General features: G+C 43.4%; 1 protein-coding gene across 1 annotated transcript in view; it reads left to right on the top strand.

Annotated features, from left to right (window-relative positions):
* MAP4 (microtubule associated protein 4) overlaps positions 1-11,163 on the top strand; it is a 316,185-nt gene that overhangs the window by 65,801 nt on the left and 239,221 nt on the right. Inside the window, exon 2 of the mRNA XM_019507995.1 lies at positions 8,755-8,805. The gene's annotated coding sequence lies outside the window, so the exon portion shown is untranslated. The remainder of the gene's footprint in view (positions 1-8,754; positions 8,806-11,163) is intronic.

Raw genomic sequence — 11,163 nt, forward strand, 5'->3', positions numbered from 1 at the left:
GAATATTTCTCTCAAGGTTTCATCTTTGAGTGTAGGCTGTAGTTGTGTGATTCTGACTCAGTCCCAGCATGGAGTGGTAGGTAACCAGCAGAGGTATGCAGCCACGGGGGGTTTCTTTTTGGCTTGTAGTGGGTTACTGTGGGGTATTTGGATAGCTCTTTCAAGTGAACAGTCTGTTTCTCTGTTGGAGCATCCTTGTTGTACAAAGGCAAATTTTAGGCTGGTCAGATGGGCATCACAAGTGTTCTCAGAGCAGATGCAGGTCTGGCTGTAGATTACAGCTCTTTTGGTGTGCTCGTCATGATTGTTGGTCTTGTGGATATAGGCATGGTGGCCCATGGGTGTTTCTGTATATAGAGGTTTGCAGGGTGCTATCACAGATGTAGACTGTGGTATCTAGAAAGCTTTTTAGTATTGGAGTTTGATCGAAGGGTGATGGTGGTTTAAATGTGTGGTGGGAATCAACAAGTGAGTCTAGGTGTTCAGTCCAGATAATGAAAATATAATCTATGTAATACAGGTTTTAGTGCAGTTTTCTAGAAATGTTTCCCTCAGATGGCTCATGAAGAGGTTGGCAAATGCTCATAGCCATGCCCATGGCTTAGAAACGATAATTGCTGAATGTGAAGTTGTGGATGATTTGCGCAATATGTTGTCACAAATCTGAGCGTACTCCATGTTCCTGAAGGTGTCAGGCAGGCAGGTGTGCCGTTATGGTGTGGGATGTTAGCCTACAGGCTGGTGACATCCATGATTTGCAAGTATGGCTTTCTCAGGGAGGTGGCTGATGCTCTGGATTCTCTTGCTGGAGTCTGATGTGTAGCAGAAAACTTGCTCTTTGAGCAACAAGTGGTTTCAAGTGGAGTTTCCAGTAGTTGTAAAGTCTGACAGTAACTTTGCACAAAGGAGCTTTAAGGTAAGGAGCATCTGTCGGAATAGGTGGCCACCTTCAACAGGTCAGGAAAGCAGAGTGTTTTGTTCAGGTCGATACAAAGAGCCCTTGTAGCCGCTAGGAACATCTTGGTTCTTGGGGCTGGTGACGCGCCTCTCCCTCGTGTCTTGGGGGGCTGTCGGCCCCTTTGGACTTATTTTTCTGTTAATTCTTGGGTTTGTGTAATAGGTTTGGGTATTCTTGGCAACGAAAGGTAGGAATCATGTGCTGTCAGTCTGACTTTAGGGTTAGGTTTGGCGTGAGGGCTAAACCAAATTAGGAGTGTTAGGGCTTTGTTACGCATTACACTCTGTTTTTCAAATATTAATTGGTGTTAGTGTTGGCTCCATTTTTTTTTAGGGTAGTTACATATTCAGGCTGAAAACCTTGTCTGACTGTCCCTGACTTGCACATCTGTGACTTTTCATTAGAGGGCTGGGGAGCAGGGACCTGACTAGGAGATACAAGCCGCACCAGCCCTCTAAGGGCAACTCAGAGCTGTATCACTGCTCTGGGCGGGGGTTAGAGAAATGGGTTGGGAAGGACCAGAGTATGGGGCTTGAAGGGGAGAGTTTAATGATGGGGACTGAGTAGTGAAATGATGGGAAATGGGAGGTGGAGAGGCAATGAGTAGGAATGGGGGCTGGGTGGTGAAACGAAGGTCAGCCACTGAAGCTGCTAAAAGATGAAATAAAAGAGAGGAAAGAAGTAAATTTTAAAGAGTCTCTCATTTTAATAAATTGTGTGTAGCCCCAGCTCATAGGGACACTACCTCTACCCTGGGAGGTGCCTGGCCAGGTCACACCCCCGGGGCAGGAGGGAGAGTTGGTTTGGTGCCAGTACCACCTCCTAGGCAGTAGAGTTCAGGGGGTGGAAAGTCTGTCCACACAGACCAGGAGGGTGGGGGAAGGGGACACTGCATCCCAGGATGCAAGAGGGCTGGAATTGGGCAGCTTATCTCTGGGAAGTAGCCACACATTTGTGGAGCATGAGCTGGGTAATGCAGATCAGAGATGTACCTGGCTGGAGGGCATGGCTTTAAAGTGCCTAAAACTAGTTTGCACGTGTTTAATGTGTAGACAGTCCAGGGGTTAAAATCTCCCTGAGCTGATGAAAAATAATGTACAGCAAAACTCCTAAATGAAAATGCTGTTGCACTTTTATGAACCTACTTGCAAGAGAGCTTTTCTTTTTGGCAACAAAGGTGATGGCCTAAGACCCCTTCTTGGATGTTCCTATGGAAGTGGAAAAGGAAGTGATGGAGCTTTTCTTCACTTATGTGTATTGATGTTTAATCAGGACCTTTTTAGTGTTTGATCTTATTAATATTGGAGACTGTGGACATCAGGCTGCCTTGGGATTCCGGTTGTTACTCTCGCATGCCAGTGGTTTTCAGCCCTTTTAGACTCAAGGTCCCTCTTGGAAAATACCAGCTCTTGCCTTCTTTGACTATGGAAAAATAATAGAGCAATTCTTCTGTTTTAAAAAGGACTCGAAGATCACAGCAGATCAGAATATTTTGGACACTATGGATTCCTATTCTTATTGTGTGGCACCCCTAAAAGGATCTCATGGCACCCCAGGGTGATGCAACACTCTGGTTGACAATCACTGCCCTATACTTTCCCAACAGGGTTGTTTAATGCTAATTTAGGTGGCTGTTGGTCAGGGTTGGGTTGCTTGGGTTCTGTACTCTGCTGTGTAACATTCACTAGGAACTGGAGCAAATTGCTGCCATCTAATCTTTTTTTGACTCCTTTTTCTACCCCTGTAAGAACTTTGAGTTCATTGGATGAAAGCAGGGTGCAGCATGGAAGTTGAAAGTACTAAAACTGATCACAGCTAATAAAGTGCACGGAGTAGAGCACTGACATGTTCTCTAGTTTGAGAGACTTAATTAGTAGAAATTGACCTTGTTCATTCTGGGATGCACATAATTGAGTTGATTTAATTTTTTATTGCACAAACTCGGTGAGTCTTCAGAATCTGCTGTTCAGCAAAATAAGGTGGATACTCCTTTATTCTCATTGTCCAAAGAATAGGTAGGTGGACTGTTAGACAATGATGCCTGGCTGGTTTACGGGTAGAATATTGAACTTGGAGCTGTGATGGGTCTTTACAAAGAGAGTACATAGTGGTAGAAAAGTAGGCTGGAAAGGACCTCAAACATTAGAATCACAGGCAATGAGGGTGGGATGGGACCCCAGGAGGTCACATCTAGTCCAGCCCCCTGCCCAAAGCAGGGCCAACTTCAACTACATCATCCCAGCCAAGGCTTTGCCAAGCCAGTTTTTCCAGCAGTTGTCTTGCTGATCAGTAATTCTATTCCAGACTAATTAGGTTAACTCTGAGGGTATTTCTCCACAGGGAAATATTATAGAATATTTGAGGTGGATTAAGTTGACTGGAAATAAAGTGCCATTCCTCCATAGTTGGAGCCCCCCATACAAGAAGTTAGTCAGGAATAGCTACTCTGTTTTAAATCTGCATCTTGCTTTTAATTCATATTAGTCATCTTGACTACATTTCTTTAGTAAAGGAAGTACAAAGGCTGTATGCTAGAAATGTACTGTTCAAATTGGTGCAGGTAGCAGCAGACATGCATTCTCTTTACCAGGGCAGCAATTAAGTAACATGTTTGGCTGTGTAGAAAGTGGCTTGAGTGGGCTTTTAAAGAAAGGAACATTTTACTAATGGCCATGTTTGCTGCTGACCACATCAATTAAGGCTCTTCAGATATTCAAGACCTGCTTTTGGCAATTGTCTGGAAAAGCCACTCTGTCTTCCAGGTTGTATTAGAAGGTTGTTTCTGGTTATGATTTCTTTTAGGCTGTTTTTTCCTGCCCATCTCTTGTCTTGTGCACTTCTAGCTCTTGTCATGTTGTCAGCTTCTTCTTTTGATTTCTGCATCCCAGGTCAGCCAGAGGTCAGAGTCCTGTGTCGAGTTTACCAGCTAACGAGCCACATAAGATTGCCTGGTCCTCCAGGATCCTTATGCGATTTATTCTTTGATCCTGATATTTAGGAGTAATGGATATGTCACAACATGGTTTCATTCAAGTCTGATTCCTGATGCTTGAAATGTTGTTGTTGTTGTTGTTGGGGTGTTTTTTTTTTCCCTTCTCTAGACAGGGTGGGCTTCATGTAAAAGACCATTTGGCACCACCGTGCTGTTGTGAAGCTCCTGGCCATTTATATTGGTGATGGTACCTGGCTGTATGAACTAAGTCAACATTTTTGCCATCACTGTTTTGTTTTACCGATCAGTTTAGACAACCTCGGGAAAGATGATCATCTTGAATAAGCAGGAAGTGCTAGCCAAGGGAAAGTGTGTGTTGTGTTTTTTTAATTTCTCCTAGCTTTCAGGTTGCTGATGCAAACTACTTGCAGTTTATATTACTTTGGCAGGAGAGGGAGTAGTGGCAGGAGAAGGTTTTTTCCTTTTTATAACAAAGAAATATGGTGGAAATGGAAGATGTAGGCACCGGTGGGCTTCATGACCACTCTCACGGGTTGGATAGATCAGACTTTACAAAATTTGGATTAAACCTATGCTGTGTACAGTGACACTGCTTTGCATGTGGAACATTGCACCTGTGCTGCGTCCTTCCCTTTTAACTTCAATATTAGCGAGGTGTTAGTGTGATCCCTCAAATGCAAAGCAAGCATTAGAAGAAAATCCCTATCTTGGGATAAAGAAGTAAAACATGAAGGCGAGAAGACATAAATCCAAGTGTTAAAAGTCTGTCTGATCCCCTCCAGGATATAGGGAAGCAGATGGTCTTGACTTGTGGACTTCAAGGGCACTGAAAATATTTGGTAGTTTGGGGAATCTATTATGACATTTGGTACTAATGCATCTGATTTAAGAGATTTTCTACAACTATATACCAGGGGTTAGCATCACTTTTTGGCAGACTGCCAAAAATACATTTCTATCGGATCAACTAAAACAGTTGAAAAGATTTATCTTTGCAAGCTTTTGGGTACAAAGAAGAATATTTCCATCTATTTTAGTTGGTCAAATAAAAAGATACTGGATTTACCCAAAGAACCTTGTCTGCCTATGTCCTGAGACCAACACGGCTACAACCAACACCCCCAAAAATGTATCTCGACTTGTAAGATGTTGGTGTGCCCGGGTTGGATGGTGGGGGAGCCACGAGGGGCCCAATCCTTGTGGCAGTGCAACTCTGACCCCTTCCCTGAGGTGCATATACCAAGCAAAATGCCTTCATGTGCCATGCTCTGGCACATGTTCCGGGGGTGGCCTACCCTTTCACTGTTTTATGAAAGTGCGTGTATTTCAGTCAAAGGATCTTCTTAATCTTTTTTAAGAGGACTTGCAGAATTCATTGTGGCATTTCTTATGTTCTCATTTGTGTATTGGGAGCAGCCTTTTTGTTCAACATGTGCTTAACAAGTGGCATTAGGTTACTTTTTTAGCAGGTGGGATAGGTAGGGGACAGCCCAGGCTTACTTATTGCCAGAACAAATGGGCACTTGATGCCCAGACAGGAAGTGGCAGCATGGCAAGGAAGGGCAATTGTCACCCACAATAGCAAGGATTATGCACGTCATTTTGGGACTATAAGAAGCAGTGTCCTGGTTTACCAAATGCATCCTATATGTGATGAGGATACATCAATGAATACAGGAATGTAAAGGACGTTAGTTAGGTGTGTGAGTCTGAAGCCAGGCAGAAGGCCTGGTAGAGTGGCACTTTTTAAATAGCAACTTGTTTAGAGGGGCTTGAGCTTTCATACTTCATCAGATGCTGGCTGTTGCCTCTGAAAGCTTGCCTCTCTCTGAACAGGTTAATCTACCAGGCTCCACCTTGCTCTGCCTTCTCCAGGAATGTAACAGTAGGAGCAAAAACCCAACAAAACCCCCAGGAGCAGTAGTTAAGTAGTCGATACCTGGCTAGAAAATTAGGCAAAGTCAACTAAAGGCAACTGAAATATTTCTGCTGTAATGCAAGAAGCCTGGACAATGAAAAGGGGAAGTCGAACTGCCAGGAGAGGATGTGAACCTGGGCGTTGCAGAGAAAACAAAGGCAATGGAGTAGTGATCATCATGACTGGGACGGCAAAGGTGCTGTTTAGGACAGACAGCAATAGAAGGAAGGGGTTCATGGTGTATGATGAAGTGATAGGCTGTAAGGAAGTAAGGGTCAACATGGATAAACAAGAATTGGCTTGTATCAAAATCATTTTAGGGAAAGATGGTGAATGTGACAGGATTTGCGGTACTGTGCTAGCTGTCTGCTCCACGCTTTAGGGTCTGTCTTACTAATATTGCTGGAGAGGGCAGTGCAACAGTGTCATCATGGGAGACTTCAGTTTCCAAGGGGAAGACTGTAGAACAAATGCCACTAACAGCAGAAGAACCTAGATATTCCTGGATGAGAGAAGCCAACAGGTTTCTTCACCTTCTGCTTGCCCATGAAGAAAACTGACTTCAAATTGGAGCAGGTACAGAAAAAGTCTGTGAAGATGCTGAGGGGAGTGAAGAGCCTGTCTTCCTACAAGTTCACTCATTTGGTCCGGAAAACGAAGGCTGTAAAGAGGGTTTGATTGATTGCCCTCTAAATATGCCAGAGGGTGAGCAAATGGCAGAGAAGAGTTATTTAAGCTGAGGGCCATGTTCACACAAAAGCAAATGGATATTAACTGGCCAGGAGTATATTTCGGTTAGAAATGAGAAGTTTTTAACCATTCCAGAATGAGTTTCTGGAGCAGCCTTCCAGTACTAGTATTGGGGCATAGTTTCAGTAATGTAAAGGCAAAGCCAACAAATATCCATCTCCTAGAATCTGGGACAAAGTTGCTCTATAATATCTGGGAATATAAGCATTCCCCAGTGTTGGCATGGAAGGATATATTCTGTATTGCCTTTTAAGTACCAGCTCTTGCCTGAAGTGCAGTAAAAGAAGTTTTTTTTGTCTTTAGTTGTCTTCACTTGTAAAGTAAGTTCTGCCCCGTGAAAGGTCTGGGAACCTTTTGGGCACTAAGTGACTGAGGGAAGCAATGGTACAAATGCTGTGGTCCCCTTGCTTTACTGGTGGCGGGTTTGGGTGTGATGTCTTGTGTTGGGTCAGGACTGACGGTAGAGGTTAGATGATAGATGTGTATAGGATGCCTTGGATAGGAATGACCCTGCCTCAGGCAGGGGGTGGACTAGATGGTATCTGGAGGTCCTTCCCAGCCCAACTTCTCTACTGTTTTATGAAGAGTTTCACTGACCTTCAGCTCTGATTAGGGTTTCAGCAGCTGATATGCTACGTACACTTCTGTATGGAAAGCTGCGGCGTGTTCTTTTAGTATATAAACACATGAAACAATGAGGCATGAAATAATCGAGAATAAAATCAAGCTGCCTACAGCTTCTTGGATGTTTTCATGATGTAGTCATCATTTTATCAGCTCGTCACGTGGTGACCCCTGTCCTTATTCACAATGTCCTGGCATACCTGTGGCACGTAGAACAACTGCTTACATAAAACAGTAGCACTTGGGAAGGCACAATGCATTTTTGCTCTCTCTCTCTTGTGTTTAAGGGTGGTGTTCTTTCTGAGAAATGTTGCTTGTGCTGTTTCTTCTTGCTCCGTCTCCTCTCAACCAGAAACCAAGAGAAGCAACAGCATTTTTGAGTCAGCAGTGTTTGGACCACTAGTGACTGACCACAATTTAGGAATCTGTGGCCTAGAAAAAGTAACTTTAATGGATAATTACTTGAAAGTTAGCTCCTAGGATGATGATGTAGCAAAAAAAGGCCAATGTGATTCTTGGATATAGAAACAGGAAAATGTATAGTCTCCCTACTCCTGCTCCTATATCTTCTGTAAGTAACTGGAATACTTGGTCCAGTTCTGATATCCACGGTTTCAAGGATGCTGACCAGTTGGAAGGGGTCTGAGAGACCGCAAGCGTTTATTGAAGGACTTGGAAACCTGTCTCATGGGGAGAGAGAACCTATTTAGCTTACTGGAGGTCAAAGACAAGGTTGTGACATGATCAGTATAAGTACCTGTATTACAGGGAACAGGACTTTGATAGCACAGGGCTCTTCAATCAAACTGGCAGCAGTATAAAATTATCCAGGGCTGGAAGTTGAAGCCAGAAAAGTTCAAATTAGAAAAAAATGCATGAACTTAAGCAAGTGCAAGTTGTTACAGTGGTTAATTACCAAGGATACTGATAGGTTGCCCATCATTTATCGTTTTAAAATTGGGCAGAAGGCAGGGCAGGCAGGTGCCTTGATGGCTGACTGGTTCAGAGAGGCATAAGCTTTCATAGGCAGGAACCTACTTGATCAGAAACCAGTTTTAAAATTGAGCTGAGAGGTTTTTCCTTTTTTCCTAAAAGATAGGCTCTAATTTTAAAGAAGGATTTAATTTGGGGATTTTGTGGGCTGGAATACACAGGTGTTCAAACTAGATTATCACAATAGTCCCTTCTGGTGCTAATCTGAATGGCTTGAATGGTGCCATCTAGTTTTTATCAGAGGCTGTTGTACAAACGGTGCTCCATGCCGTACCGTAAATGCACAGTCTATTAGCGTTCAGGAATGGGTCAGTAATCTAAAGCTTATTTTGCTTTGTGTAGCCATTAGGTGACAAAGCAAATTAAAGGAGATCAAGCTACAAAAATGGGAAGATGGAAAAAGATTTTAGCAACATTTCCAATGGATTATGCTTATTTGAAGCCATAGACTAAAACTTGGCCTGCTGAGCCCTGATAAGATTGGTCTCTCTGACATCCTAGTAGTCTGTTAAAACTCTGGTTTCCTTATTTAATTGTGTATTCATTTATATTTTACAGATAAGCTGTCTGTGGAGATTAAGGGCACATTGAGAACATCTGCTTTTGAAGGTATGAACTACTTCCCATTTAAAAGTAGAGCAGTACATGCCTGGTATCCACAAACATTTTAAACGGAATTGGTCATGTGGACGTCCTGAAACTTCAGCAGGGAAGACGGCCACCACCTGGAGTCCAGAAACTGCTTAGGTAGCAGCAGCGCTTGGCTTCGTGCCATCTCTTAACACTTGGCCCACTGGCCGAGTTGCATTCGGGTAGAATTTGTAAGCTGTGGCTCCAGGCCTTCTGCACAGGGTGCTCCCAGGATGAAAGCCTGCTGGGATCATTTTAACAAAATTCAGTCCTTTCCTCTTCCACTGAACAGCTTCTTAGGCTTGCTTGCTTTTTTGCTTGGGTCCTCCAAGCTGCATCTCCTTGTGGCTTCTGGCACTGGTTTCTGCTCAGTTCTAAGTAGCAGGACTCACGTGTGGCTCAAAGAAGATAATTTCTGGCAAGTTTGGCCTCTTCTCCTTTTTTGCTGCTTCTCTCAGATGTTGTTCTTTACCCCAGCCTGTTTGTTGCTCTGTTGATGGTGTTTAAGTGACCCAGCTGGTCACAATGCCTGCCTTTTGCAGGAGGGAGGAGGAGGTCTGATTTAATTGAATAGTTTATTTGGATGAATTAACAAACCCGAGCTGTTTGTTATTACTCTAGGCTTAAATACTACACTTACTGTTCTTGGTTAACAGATAGTACCATGTAGCTGCACTGCTTCACTGGTGTGCCTGCAGACAAAGGATGTTTAAGGGCTAGGCATGTTTGTTCCCTGAGCGTATGCACGTACTAGCAAACAGATTACGAATGATGAACTAGAACTCTGTAACCTTCGATTCCTCTGTGAATAAAAGTGACAGATTTTAATGGATATCAACTAAATCAATGGTGCTGCATGGAAATCATCATTTTATACAAAGTTGTTCCTTTTCTTTAAGCTTCTGTTGTTCCTCAGACTTGGGTGCATTTGGTGAATGCAGTAGGCTGCTTCCTGTCTTCACCCACATAGCAATACTGAAACCAGGGAAAGAGATAAGATAAGGAAGAGGGCCCAGCCACAGCCTGTATCTATCTACAATTAATACTGAGGTTTCTGAATGGACAAAATTTCACAAGATTGGTGAATGTTGCCTTTGTCAACCATTGTACTGGGCAAGACTTGTTAAATAAAACTGTCTGCTCAAACCTTCCTTGAAGCCTACAATCACTTCAGTTGCTTTTAAGTTGTTTCCCTTTTATGTTTGGGACAAACTTCATTTAAAATACTCCTTTCTGAAACAAGGCTGACTCTTATCTGGCTACTGGTATAGAGGGAGGAAAGACTGGTTTCATTCAATTCTGACTGGAATAAGTCTCTCCAGAATCCACTTGTGAACTAATATCACAGAAACTGGCTTCTTTCTAATTGAGGAACGCAGCTGCTTGACTGTCGGAGCACCTTGATGCACAAGGCAAACCATCTTGAAATATTTTCCTTTTTTAAGAACAATCTGAGTGGATGCCAAATAGACTGGCTTATCGCACTTGGGGGAAGGGGAAGGGCTGGGAGGCGTGATTCTGATTTCTGTGCACGCTTCTTGCTCTGTTTTTTGGCCTTGGACAGCACTAGAGGAAAAAATCCAAGGAGGTGGTGCGTTACCTTCCCGGGCCAGGGATTTAAGGAGACATGCAACTGAACAAAGAACATGTAATCTTAGGAACACTAGAACACGTGCACCCACACCCGAGATGCAGCTTTTCCATTTTGTTTTCTCTGGCCTGTCTGCCCAGCCCTGGCTAAACAGTCCTGTGGGTGAAGAGCAGTTAATGAGTCTATAATATTGCCACCGTCTTGGGTGACAATTACAGCCTCTCAAAGCTTTTTTTCTTAAACTGATTTGTCAGTCTTTCCAGCTGCTTTGTCTAGGAAATGACATAAAAATGTAATGAAGACTCAAGGCAGGCTTGCAAGAAAGGTGCTAGGAATATTTTGCTTGTATCCTCCTTGCCCTTTCTTCCCCTCCCTCCCCAATATTTGCTGTTCCAGACATTCAGGATGTGGAAGCACTTGTTTGATTTTTCCCAAATGGCTTATTTCCTGAGGTACTTAATTCTGGTGCACGTGTTTGACTCAATATTCATTGCCTCTTCCCCATTGCAGTGTCTGGCTGTATGAAGGTAACTGCCTTTGGGAGACCAGCTGAGTGTGGGGCAGCAGGTAGTACAAGAACATATTCGGGAGGAAGTGCCTTGGATGACCTTGATGTTGGTGATGGACCTTGGATGACCACCCAGCATTAAGGTCATCCAAGGCACTTCTTCCTGAATATGTTCTTATACATTAATTAAACATTAATGTGAACTTCATGATTCGTTCACATGGAAACAGTGCTTTTT

This window comes from Gavialis gangeticus, unplaced genomic scaffold, assembly GCF_001723915.1.
Source record: "Gavialis gangeticus isolate Ggan-Ray unplaced genomic scaffold, GavGan_comp1, whole genome shotgun sequence".
NCBI lineage: Eukaryota > Metazoa > Chordata > Crocodylia > Gavialidae > Gavialis > Gavialis gangeticus.